Consider the following 12,281-nt stretch of genomic DNA (forward strand, 5'->3'; position numbering starts at 1 on the left):
CACTGGCTAAGGGTGGAAGTACATGTGACAATGATATGCAGCTGACTGGGATAGGAAGTATAGCTGACTAGAAATTGGTTGATTGGCTGATTTGGGAGGGGTGGAGGGGTCAAAATATTTAGCTGCAGGAAATGAATGGCTGCCCCAATGCTCTTTAAAGATGATGCCAGGACCTTAAACATCGGGGAAGAGAAGGGCAGGGATTCCTGCTGGCTTCTGCTATAGGTTTTCCTGAGTGATTTGCACATGCATATATAATGAACTAAAAATTGTGTGATCCGTGAGTAGACCTAATCCTCCCCATACCCAGCAGAAGGGACACTTAAGCCCATGTCTGATTCCAAGATCAGACACCATAACAGAAGAATCAGTTCAATGAGTCTACAACAAACTAGTCATGAAGTGAGTAAAATTTCAGTGGTGGAGAGCTTTGTGAACAATAGGTCCAAATTCGCTTGCCATTCCAATCATTTTACACTTGCCAAATGTCATGTCTTATATTACTAACATACTCTCCCAAAAGATTATTTTCTAGAAGACATCTATCTCACAGTTAAATAAATCATACCTAACTATTTCTAGTTTCCCCGCAGGAAGCCTATTCCACATCTAGATTATTCTGTGACTGTTCAAGGTGATGGAGTTAGTGAACAGGCAGTGAGGTTGGATGTGTGGATGGCTTGATCCTTTTGATTACCCTTATGCTACCAGTATGCAACCTTTATGCTGTTCCCTCATTGTATACTGCATTAAAACAGGCAAGTGAGCATATTTCTGGAGAAGGGTCCCGACCTGAAACGTCAGCCTTCTTGCTCCTCTGATGCTGCCTGGCCTGCTGCGTTCCTCCAGCTCCACACTGTGTTATCAAGTGAGCATATAAACTGGAGAGGCCTTGAACTGGAAAAAGTTATGTCTTATAAATGCACTAATATCCTGAAAGGAGCATTCTCAAGGATTCAAACTTCTTAACACAGAGACAAATAAACAGGGAAGCTAATGAAGAAAACTACAGTCTTGTCACCGTTTCATTACATTCTTAACTCACTACACTGTTGCACATGTCATAGAGTTGTACAGCATGGAAACAAATCCGTCGGCCCGACTTGTCCATGCCGACCAGTTATCACAAATTAATCCAGTCTCATTTGCCAGCATTTTGCCCATATGCCTCTAAACCATTAATATTCATGTACCCATCCAGATGCTTTTTAACTGTTGTAATTGTACCAGCCACCACCACTTCCTCTGGTAGCTCATTCCACGCACCACCCTCTGCATGAAAAAGTTGCCCCTTAGGTCCCTTTAAAATCTTGCTCCTCTCACCTTAAATCTTTGCTGTTTAGTTTTGGACTCCCCTACTCTGGGAAAAAGACCTTGACTATTTAATCTATCCACACCCCTCATGACTTTATGAACCTTAGCCTGCGACGCTCTAGGGAAAATAGCCCTAGCACATTCAGCCTCTATCTATAGCTCAAACCCTCCAATCACATCGATGAAATTTAACAACTAAAGTGTCAAAGAAACTATAACCTTTTCTGACTAGAAAGTTAATGAGGGGCTGACAACTCCCTGGTCAATAACAATTCACCCTCTGCAGGTGGATACGTTTTATGTATACACTTAAAGAATAGGTCTTAGCTGATGCCTGTGATAAATCAAACGGATTTGTCATACTGTTCTTTCCATATTTCCATATTCTCAGAATCATCAGCTGTAACTGAAAAAAAACAGAGATTACAAATGGCATTATGTTTAATAATTCTTGGAAGTCTTAAGTTTTGAAGGTTTGTGGAAAGTTTAATTTATTTCAAGATTCGTAGAAATAGTTCGAGTGGTTTCTATAAATATATGTCACCGAAAGGTAACTGTGGACATTGGAGTCTTTATTAAATAAGGTGTCCTGGAGTTACTTGTTCTACTGTAGAACCCTGTGGACGCTGTTTGAAATGTGATTGGATGAGGATTTAACTAGGGAAAAGGAAGTCTACGCATCAGTCATCAGTCTACTAAAGTGGGATTTGTTCTCTGTCAGAGGTGCCATCAGTCACGGGCAGAGTCATCGCATAGTCCAGGGGCTGGGCCATCGTCAGTTGTTGGCTTGGGCTACTCATGATCAGGATATATGTCCAGCTACAGCCTGGGGAATGGACAAGAGTAGGTCCTGTAGGGCCAGTAAAAAAAGTCCAGGAAATCTCTTATCATTCTCCAGGTGAGAAATTAAACCAGGAAATGGCTAGAAGACCCGTGGAGGCACATTAATGCCAACTTGATGGGTGAAAGCATGGGCTCCAACTTTGCCGGACAATAGGGCATTAAAGGGGCAAACGCAGGAAACAACCATTTGTAACCCATATCTACATTTAATTTGAAATATCATTGCTTATTTGCTACGCATACAAAGTCAAGGTGCTTAGCATTCAGATGCTGGTCAAGTGCAGATTGCACCATGCCATTGGCCCTTGCAAATTAAACATAGCCACTAACTGTAGCATCATTGAGATGCCAGTGATGTTAAAAGAAGCCAATGCTGGCCAGTGTTGAACTACTAATCATACAATTTCTAAAAGGGCTGTAGGATGGGGGGACCATTATTTCTTCATCTGTAGTGTAAGTATAATGATTATCTGTACTGAATGCAGTGGAAAATTTCATGATTGATGTGGGTTTGGGATCGGGACAGGGTCAGAACACAGCAGACAGTCCCTTTTGATGGAATGCCTTGGTCACTCAGCCCACGCTGAGGCTGAAGCAGAATGAATGGTGTTATTAGCCCACTGTATGCCTCATGGTATGGAGGGGTGTGTGTAGCCCATATCTGCAAGTAATGCCACCAATGACCCCTCTGAGACCTGACTCAGTGGAACAGTCCTTTTTCCGAAGCTACACTGGCCCTATCCCCCACCTCTTCCTCCGTTACATTGATGACTGTATCAGCGCCGCCTTGTGCTCCCACGAGGAGCTCGAACAGTTCATCCACTTCACTAACACCTTCCACCCCAACCTTAAGTTCACGTGGACCATCTCCGATACCTCTCTCTCCTTCCTGGACCTCTCTGTTTCCATCTCTGGCAACCACCTGGAAATTGATATCCATTTCAAGCCTACCGACTCCCACAGCTACCTAGAACACACTGCCTCTCACCCACCTTCCTGCAAAAATGCCATCCCCTATTCCCAATTCCTTTGCCTCCGTCGCATCTGCTCCCAAGATGAGGCATTCCACTCCTGGACATCCCAGATGTCCTCGTTTTTCAAGGACCACAACTTGCCCTCCACAGTGGTCGAAAACGCCCTCGACTGTGTCTCTCGCATTTCCCGCAACTCATCCCTCACACCCCCTCCCCGCAATAACAACCAAAACAGAATCCCTCTCATCCTCACGTACCACCCCACCAACCTCTGGATCCAATGCATCATCTTCCGGCACTTCCGCCATCTGCAATCTGACCCCACTACCAAAGACATTTTTCCCTCCCCACCCTTATCTGCCTTCCAGAGGGACCACTCTCTCAGTGACTCCCTTGTCCACTTCACACTCCCCACCAGCCCCACCACCCCCGGCACTTTTCCCTGCAACCGCAGGAAGTGCTACACCTGCCCCTACACCTCCCCCCTCACCCCCATCCCAGGCCCCAAGAAAACCTTCCACATCAAACAGATGTTCACCTGCACATCTGCTAATGTGGTATACTGTATCCGCTGTTCCAGATGTGGCCTCCTGTACATCGGGGAAACCAAGCAGAGGCTTGGAGACCACTTTGTGAAACACCTACGCTCGGTTCGCGACAAACGGCTGTACCTCCCAGTCACGAACCACTTCAACTCCCCTTCCCACTCCTCGGACAACATGTCCATCCTGGGCCTCCTCCAGTGCCGCAACGATGCCACCCGAAGGTTGCAGGAACATACCTCATATTTCGCTTGGGAACCCTGCAGCCCAATGGTATCAATGTGGACTTCACAAGCTTCAAAATCTCCCCTCCCTCCGACCGCATCCCAAAACCAGCCCAGCTCGTCCCAGCCTCCCTAACCTGTCCGTCCTTTCTCCCACCTATCCCCTCCTCCCACCTCAAGCCGCACCCCCATCTCCTACCTACTAACCTCATCCCGCCCCCTTGACCTGTCCATCCTCCCTGGACTGACCTACCCCCACCCTAACTCCCCACCTACACTCACCTTTACTGTCTCCATCCCCGCCCCTTTAACCTGTCTGTCTCCTCTCCACCTATCTGCTCCTTTATCCATCTTCCATCCACCACCCCCTCTCTCTCTATTTATTTCAGATTCCCCTTCCCCTCCCCCATTTCTGAAGAAGGGTCCAGACCCGAAACATCAGCTTTCCTGTTCCTCTGATACTGCTTGGCCTGCTGTGTTCATTCAGTTCTACACCTTGTTATCTCAGGGCTGCTGAAGATGTGGTTTTACAACTTGGCCTGTTCAGAAGTGGTGGGGCAGCAGGGGTTGAGGAATCATCTCCAGTACATTCTGGACAGAGTGTGGCAATGAGGTACTGTCCTGGTTACTGAGGAGCTGGAACAATGGGAGCTGTCTTCTTGGCAGTCGACCCACTTTCAATAAATGGGAATTGGGTGCAGCAGACCATTATAGACTATTAAATAGTTGTTTGTCATATTGCCTGCGCATAGTTTGCATTGAGGGGGGTGGGCGGGGGAGCGTGAACTGAAGCCTCTGTGGTTTTGTTTATGTTTCCTTTTGGTGGCTATAAATACAAGCTCATATTTTAAATTGTCTGATTGCGTGTTAGTACATGATGTTCCCATACGTGGCTTCGAGGCTTCTGTGCCATCACGTTAGAGATGACAGGGTAAACTGGATTGTCAATGCTTGTCTGGGTGCAGAATGTCCTTTCAAAGATGGTACAGACACAAAAGATGCTGATGTTTTGACAAGTAGCTGTTGAATGGCAAGTTGTTCTAACCATACGTGGTAGTGTGAGGTTAGAATCTGATATGAAGAATGCCATAGGAGTGGGATAAGTAGTTATTGAGGTATACTTGATGAAAAACAGTGAGAAATCTTGCTAGATTTGCAATGTGAATCCCTCCAAAAAACTTGACAGAAATTTATCTTATCCAAAACAATGTAATATTGAGCTTATTTCATTGTAATGAACCATCTCAGTAACTAGGAAAAGTGTTACTTTATGTTGTGACCCATGGATTAATAAGACGAGAGCAACAGTGCAACTCTACAACCTGGATCATAATGCAAAAGAGAAATAAAGGATTTCTATAATCCTTTCAAAACTATGGCATGACACAAAGCCATTGCACATGGCAGCCAATCTACATATGACAAGATCCCACAGCAATGAGATAACATCCCAATAATTTCATTTCAGGTATTGTTTGAGGGATAAAAAATTTCTGGGATAATATGGAGATATCATCAGTTCTCAAATTAACACTGTGATAACTTAAACTGTCGAGTGAAAGAGCTATTAGGGTCATCAATCATCCCATCTAAGAAATAGCGCTTCTGGCAATCTGCACTACATTGGAGGGTCAGCCGCATTTTGTGCAGAAGTTTTTGGAGTGAAGCTCGTATTATCAACCTTCTGATTCAAAGATGAGAATGCCAACTCTTGAGCTATATTATGTCCATATCAAGCTGAGAGAAGCAACGTAAATGGCCATTTACACATCTCCTGTATTTCATTCTCGATCTCTTCTAGCAGGAATTCTGAGAATCTCATCATTGAAAGATTGTGACTTTGTGAACAAGCTGTTGAATTAGACCCACTCTGCAGCTTTGTCCACACAATTTGGCAGAAGAGTTCCAGGTCCATGTCTGCCTTTTAAAACTTCCTAAGGGATATGATTACCTGTGATATTAGGTTGTGTATCTCAAATCATAAGAACCCTGAAGTAGCTCCACGAAAACTGGTATCCCATCACCAAGTCACCCTTTATTTACACGTGCATAGTACATAACACTCACCCAGCTAACTCAGAGCCAGCTCCTTGAGTGAACAGAAGCCCTGACACTCCTGTTCATATCTGTCAGCCAGGGCTCTCTGATTGGACCAGATTGACAGCCCCAATCAGGGAACTTATATTCTACAAGGCCCACCTGGCTGACCTCATTCCAATCACTACAAACCCAACGTATGAAAAAGATTCCAGGAATGGAGGGAATGGAATTTAGAAGATTGAGAGGCAACCTTATTGACAGGAATGTGGAGAGGTTGGTTGTCCTTATAGGACAGTCTAGGACCAGAGAGCATAATCTCAAAGGAAGGCATCACCCACTTAAGACAGCAATGAGAAAGAATTTATTTCTCTCTGAGGCTAGTGAATCTGTGAAATTCTTTACCGCAGAGGGCTGGGTCATTAAATATATTCAAGTCTGGGATAGACACATTTTTAATTTGTAAGAGAAATACGCTTTATGGGGAAATGGCAAGAAAGTAGAATTGAGGCTAATCAAATCAACTGTGATCTCAGTGAATGACAGAGTGACTTGATAGACTGAATGTCCTACTACTGCTCCTTTGCCTTATTGTTTTATTGTCATTTGTCTTTCAATTCTTTTATGAATCATTTTAAGTCTGTAACTTCCGATTACTGACTTGCATGTCACAGCTCGCTCTTCTTATTTGATTATTCAAAACTCCATGAGTTTGAATATGTCTATTAAGTCTCCTTCTAACCCTTCCTGTACTTGGGAGAACAATCTCCAATCTCTCCACATAACTGAATAACCTAATTGCTGGAGCATCCTAGTATACCTCCTCTGTACCTTCTCCACAGCATTCATGTGTGGGATGCAGAATCAGGGCAGTGTCCACAAGGTTATATCATAGAATTTCCTTATGCCACTCCCCCACTTGCCCATGCACACTGATTCAGCCAAACAATTGTGACCCTAATGTGACTACTGGAACCCACAACGATGTGTAATCAGAACAGAGTAGACAAGAAGAAAGTGTCTTGAGGGGAGAAGCCAGTTCAGCACTTAGTTCAGACTTTGAAAAACATGAATATTTTAATTAGGGGAGCCAGTAGGCTATTCAGCATTTTAAGCCTGATTGGCCATTCAATAAAATCATGGCTGATTAGACATGGTTTCAATTCCCCAATGTATAGGGGAAATTTACCAGATGGTACCAAGGATGAGAGATAACAATAATGTGGAGAATTTAGGATAGATTTTCTTGGTGCAGGTAAGGTCAAGGGAACATTTAACATAGGTTTTGTTAGAGGAAATAGGGAGAAACAGGCAATAAGTGCTGAACCAGGGGATGGATATTTAATTGGGAAATTAAACAATAATGGGGAATACAAAAAGAAGTTTATTAATTTGGAGTTATGATCTGCTTTATACAAATTGAAAAGCTGGGGATGCTGATTCTCTGGAAAGTTTTCAAAAAAATCAGAAAAAACTTACTAAGGAAATCATTTAATTGCTCAGCAGTTATGGAGCAAGGAAATTGAATAAATTTGTAAATCTGACATAGACAAAGTTTTAGTCTGTACTGTAAACATCTATGATTTCAGTGAACTCTCCCATTTGAAGGATTATCCAGATTTGGGTCTCAGACTCTGACTAGCCACTGTACAACCTTTGCAGTCTCATGATGTTTTTTAAATACTTAATTGTGGTAAATTGATAGTCTCTACTTATTTCTTAGACATGTTGTAAGATTGCAAAGGGCACAGTGCTAACCAGATGACTAGACATCACCTGCAAAAATACTAATTCTACAATCTTTGCATTGAGGTAAAAGTCTTTCAGTGAAATTTACATTTAATATGCTGTTGTGCTTATTACTGAGGATCTTTGAATGGTCATGATACAATAAATCAAATTGTAATTTTTTTCTCAACAATGAGATACAATCCTCTCTTTCTTTTAAGGTTGAGGCTTAGGAGCTGGATTTCAAATCATCCCAGGAGGGAGAGTGGCTAAATTCAAAGGTCTGCTAGTGATGTGAACAGGGCCTCTATCAGACTGTTCTCTCCTTAACAAACACACCTTCAGTGAAGCTGCAAGCTGAGGAGAGGGCCAGAAAATCATGACTACTAGCAAACTCATTGTCTTTCTGTTCAGCAAGAAGGGACACTAAACTGCTGAAGACACAGGTGCAGGATCAATCAGAAAAACTGACTTCTGTGAAACTAATAAGGTTCACGTACCTGCTCCATTTGCATTTCAGTGGAGTTCAGGGTCTCCTCAGGTGACAGTGTTCAACTCCTCTGATCTGATCTGTATTTATTTTTTAAAATTATTGAGTCCTTCGTATAACTGGCAGGATCCATGTTTTTGCCCACCCGTAATTGCCCTTGAAGGAGTGGTGATAAGCCATCATCTGCTGCAGTCTGTGTAGTAAAAGCACACCCGTACTGCTGAGGGGAGGGAATTCCAACATTTTGATCTAGCAACAGTAAAGGAAAAGGATTTTTTTTTAAGCCAAGACAATGTGAGACATGAAGGAGAACTTGCAGGCAGTGAGGTTCCCACATGTCTGCTGCCCTTGCCTTTCTAGGTGGTAGAGTTTCCACATTTGCAAGGAATTGTCAGCGAGCCTTGGTGGCTTTCTGCAGTGCATCTTTTGATAGTATACACTGCTGCCATTTCCATTAGCGACGGAAGGCGTGAACATTGAAGGTTGATGGGGTACATGGAACCTGAATATTTTCAAGTTATTTGAGTGTGTTTGGAGCTGTACTAAAACAAGTGGAATGTATTCCATCACGCTGTAAACTTGTGCCTTGGACATGCTTTGGGGAGTCAGGAGCTAAGTTATTCGCGAGAGGATTTCTATCCTCTGACTTGCTCTTGTAGCCTCAGTATTTACAGCGCTAGTCCTGTTCAGTTTTTATGTAGATGAGGGACAGTACCATTTGCAGAATTGGATTGAGGTGACACTGGTGGGGTGCAGGGAGACATTGAGTGGATAAAAGCAGTTGGCAGAGTCCTGTGTGTATTATGCAGATAGGTTAAAGATGAAAATATGAAAAGATTGAATCTTTTCACACCCTGAAAAGAAGCACCTTATTTGGTTTGTGGTGGAAAGACGGTTTTATGAACCTCTTATGATTAAGAAAACTAACTTTGACATGCAGGCCATGGATTAATCAAGCTGCTCATACCAAAGTGCCTAATTCAACAGTGTCTATCTCCATAGTAACTTAACACTGTATTCCAGAACCAAGAAAGCCGTAATGATAAATTATTCCATGGAAAAGGATTAAACTGCAGCCATAACAATGCATTCTGAAAAGTTGCCTTCAGCTTTTTGATGAACATGGAGATGAGTGTGCAGAACCACAGTATGTGTCTGTTTTTATAAACCTGGGTGACAAGAGTCTCTCATTTTTTTATTTGCATAATTTATTGACATTTTATCTTCACTGATTTAGTGCACAAAAATCAAATGCAGTTAAACCCACTGGGACCACGGGCACAGAATTTAACTTTTCAGGAGGGCGAAAGTGAGTATGGGCGGCATGGTGGGTACAGCTTTGCTCCAAGTACTGTCCCATTTCAATGAAGAAGTAAGAGTTTTATTAGAGATTGTGTGTTTTTTTTTTCTCTCATTTTATTGGCTTACAGACTTTTTGAGTCAGGTCTCCCTTCTTTGGGAAGAGAGACACACCCTGTCAGCTGATGTGCCTGGTACTTGCATATTATTAACCGAACATTAGAAAGCCTCCCAATGGGAGTTAGTGCATTGCAACAGTTATACCAGGATCTTATGTCGAAACCGGGAATTGTTCTGATCAGACACCAGAGTCCTGAATCATTTCCCTCCCACAGACACTGCCAGGGCTGCTGAATGTTTTCAGCATTTTCTGTTTTTCTTTTAGATTTCCAGCATCTGTAGTATTTAGCTTTTTGAGCTACACTCTGTTGCCTTTTCTCCTGAATGGCTTATGTTATTCCTTTGATGGAAGATTCTAGAAGGTGTTGGAAATTATAAAGCAATTGGTTAATACCACATTGATTTGAGGGCTTGTTTCATCACAAGATCTTCACTAGAATGTGCAAATCACACTTTTGTAAGGTCAAAGTTATCTCCAAGAAAGACAAAATTGCATATAGATTCACAACATCAGAATATCCCAAAGCACTTCACAGCCACTTTGATGGATTTAAAGGACAGTCACTGTTTTAACGTTGGAAATGTGACAATTTGTGCACAGAAAACTCGCATTAACAGTAACGTAATAATGACAAGATCATCTATTTTTAGTGATATAGATTGAGGGATATACATTGGCCAGAACACTGGAGGGACTCCCCTGATCTTTAAATTAGTGCTGTGAGATTATTTAGGTTTTGGAAGGACAGCTCTATGCTTCCTTCAAGAGGCAGACCTCCAATACTGCAGTACTCCCTCACTTGCTGCACTCCCTCATTCACAGCACTGTAATGTCTGTCTAGGTTCATTATTTATCTCTCTGGAGTGAGACTTAAACCCAGAACTTCCTGATGAGAGTTGTAGCACTTAGCCATTAGACAGCAATCCAACACCAGGATTCTTTGTCAAAGCTCCTAGGGATATTGTTGACTGGGCTTGATTAGCTTCTGGGCAGAAAATGGCAGCAGGACAGGATGGAGATCAGGTGGAACTAAGACAGTATGACAATGCTGAGATAAGACAGGTTACATGTAGCAGGGGAAGTGCAGACAGGGTTATTGAAGAAGAGAGCCTGTATGCCCAAAGGAGAAAAACAAGTAATAAAACTAGTGAATAAGAGGCACTGGTCTGACTCCTCTTGTACTCTGTAAATGGAGGACCCTGCAGTACGATCAGTACCTTCATTTCAGGAATTACTATTTTTATATGGGTTTTACCCTCTGGGTGGGCAGCAAGGGAAAAGATTCTTCTCTAGATGCCCTCTTCCTCCTGCAAGGGTTTTGTTTTAACTGATCTTATCTAGGTCTTGCTAGACTTCCAACAACTTGGATCAGCTTTCCGTCAGGATTGGGACTGAGGTCCAGCAGGGTGCCATGTGTATCACAGGGCCCTGATTTACATTTATTAATAAGGTTTTGGCCTGGGAATCTGACAGGAGCCTCAACTGCCACCAAAACTGGCAGAAGTCAAAATTAAGGAATTGGCAAGAATTCGGTTCCCTAACTCCTTTCCTGATGGTAAGACAGGATTAATATCATACTTTAGGCTGAGGATGTAGATGTTAACTGTGGTGCTGCTCCAGGAAGCAAAGCCCAAGTATAGTACCTTTCGTGACATGGCTGAAGTGACCTAGGAACTTGGGAGGCCTGGTGCTGTTGATACCGGAGATTAATACTCCCAATCTTACAAATTAAAACATTAGTTCATTTTGCATTTGAAATGGTGGGGGACTTTGAATACTTTGCTTTTGCTGTTGTTTTGTCTTCCTTGAAGTAAGTTGTGCTGTGCACAGTACAGTCCTCCACAGAATGTCCCAGATATGTATTCATTGATTGTCAAATTCGAGAAGTTGCTATGGACCTGATTTAAGACCCCAACCTCTGGATTGCCGATAGAGTCAAGGATCCCAATTACTCAGCCATAGTTGAGGGTGCACTGGCATGATCCTCTCTCTCAACCACATAAACAATTCTGTTAAAATCATTTCAAAAATTCTTATAAAAATGCATTGTCTGTAACCAATACTTCACATAAATTGTTCACAAATTCTTAAAGTTTCATGGCAGTGTGGTTCCTAATCTATTAACACAGAGGGCAGTTGCATTGCCCACATATTTACCTGAATAACATGGCATGTCATGAAGGACGTTTACTGCTCCACAATATTGGAATGTTACACTGTGGTCTACTGGAGGGGTCTATGTAGCACGTATGCAAATCAATGTGAGAGAAACAACACTTAAACGTTGTGAACCACTGTAAAGGATGATAAAAAGTTATTTACATATTTTGTACACATTTTCCAATGCTTTGTTAACAATGGTGCCACAACAGCTTATCTATGTGACAGACTAAGCATTGACTTTCCAACCGCGTTTGGATCTCATCTTCCTAAAATAGCACAGCCCAATGTCTGTGCAGGATGCTGGGATTGCACAGCTCCATATATGCATGGGCAGGAGTGGCGATCAAAGGGCTCAGTATCTGGGTGTGCTGAAACTAGAATTGGAGGGCCCAGTATCTGAGTGCATGGAAGTCGGATCTCAGGGCTTTGTATTTGATTGTACAGGGTGTGGGATCATAGGGCCCAGATATCTAGCAGAGCAAGGATCACAGGGCCCAGTATCTGTTTGTACAAGAGCTGAGCCCCTGTTTGCATCACACTTGATGG

The 12,281-nt window shown here is 42.8% G+C and overlaps 1 long non-coding RNA gene across 1 annotated transcript; it reads left to right on the forward strand.

The window, feature by feature from the left end:
- The first annotated feature begins 7,099 nt into the window (after nt 1–7,099).
- LOC125486747 lies at nt 7,100–9,316 on the forward strand. Its single transcript, XR_007265374.1, has 2 exons — nt 7,100–7,189; nt 7,884–9,316. It is a non-coding gene; the product is annotated as an uncharacterized LOC125486747 (long non-coding RNA).
- Nucleotides 9,317–12,281: the final 2,965 nt, after the last annotated feature.

The sequence above is a fragment of the Rhincodon typus genome, chromosome 32, assembly GCF_021869965.1.
Source record: "Rhincodon typus isolate 14 chromosome 32, sRhiTyp1.1, whole genome shotgun sequence".
Classification (NCBI taxonomy): Eukaryota; Metazoa; Chordata; class Chondrichthyes; order Orectolobiformes; family Rhincodontidae; genus Rhincodon; species Rhincodon typus.